This window comes from Gossypium hirsutum, chromosome A07 (assembly GCF_007990345.1).
Source record: "Gossypium hirsutum isolate 1008001.06 chromosome A07, Gossypium_hirsutum_v2.1, whole genome shotgun sequence".
Taxonomy (NCBI): Eukaryota; Viridiplantae; Streptophyta; class Magnoliopsida; order Malvales; family Malvaceae; genus Gossypium; species Gossypium hirsutum.
The window spans coordinates 91,091,551-91,092,901 of NC_053430.1; the positions used below are offsets into that span (position 1 = coordinate 91,091,551).

General features: G+C 37.7%; 1 long non-coding RNA gene across 1 annotated transcript; it reads right to left on the minus strand.

The window, feature by feature from the left end:
• Window positions 1–1,351, minus strand: LOC107896556 (uncharacterized). Its single transcript, XR_001683775.2, has 2 exons — window positions 692–1,351; window positions 1–410 (listed from the first exon to the last, which is right to left on the minus strand). It is a non-coding gene; the product is annotated as an uncharacterized lncRNA (long non-coding RNA).

A 1,351-nucleotide genomic window follows, 5' to 3' on the forward strand; every position in this document is an offset into this window, starting at 1 on the left:
TTCTGAAATCACTATTTTTGATATCACTAAAAAATAGACAGTTACAATTCTCCCTTGTAATAGGTCCATTTAGCCCGGGCCCATTAGAATAAAAAATAGAAATTAAAAACCAAAAATAAAAGAACACACAAATAAAAAATCCAAATTCCAGTGTCCGGTTACAAATATTTGGGCCAAAAATAACCTAAACCTTAACCCCTTAATACAGACCTAACCCAATCACATAGTCCAAGAGGGCTATACTAAAATCCCTAGCCCGAACAGCCCAAACTCAAAAGGAATCCCAGCAACCAAGCACCAGAAGCTTCTGGAACATGCTAGAACAGTGCTAGGGGGTCGGGTCTGACGAGCGGTTTCTTCGCACGGCTTCTTTCACGCGTGCCTCTCCCCGCTCCTCCGTACGGATGATCCTGTAAAGAATACACGAGAAGGAATAGACTAACAGAATATACAAAATGACAGCATGAAATATTTTTATTTTTCGCTATTTTATTCTGTAAATTTAGGCTATAGAAAGCCCTCGTTTGTACCCTGTATTTTTCTACGCACACTACGCAAATCCAATACTGAGAATGAAAAAAATTAGAAAGGCGATTTAAGATTTTTCTTCCGTCTTCAATATTTTTTTTCCTTTTTTGCATATATCATGTTTTTAGTTTTTTTTTTAAATCAAGAAAAGCGAGAAAGTTACCTTCGTTAAATGTATCGATGAGATCCCTTGGCTTCTCCGTTGAAATCGGGGTTAGCAATGCGAATTATCAAGTGAGAATGGTCTTTGAATGTTGATTTCGGAGGAAGTAAAGGCTGCTTCTACATCACTCACCAATTTTAATGGTGAACTGGTGATGAACGGGCCTTAGCAAATGGAGGCTGCTGGAATGAACCCTAAAGAATTGATTTTAGGGCAGTGACTTTTAGTTTAATTGTTGGCTGTGTTTGGAAAATAAATGGGAAAAGAAAGGTTTTGAAAAACCTATTAAACAAAGCGGCACCGTTTACACCCATGGAGGTCCGCGCATTAAAGGAGTTGGATCAGCGCCCTTTTTGTTTGAATGGGTATATTGCGCGCTGGATCCCTCCTTTCGCGTGCCGCCTCCAATTGTGCCCTATGTGTCTTCTTTGTTTTTTGTTAATTTGGCTCTATAAATTTTTGCATTTTTTTTATTTTGGTCTGTGATACAGTACTGCGTTTTGGGCTTGGGAAAATTTACAATTTCAGTCCCTATACATTTATGCGGGTTGAGCATTGATCCATTTTACTAATTACTTTATTTGCAAATTATCCTCCTTATTTTACTGCAATCTTAATTTGGTCTTATATTTGCACAATCGGTTAACTTGAAATACATTT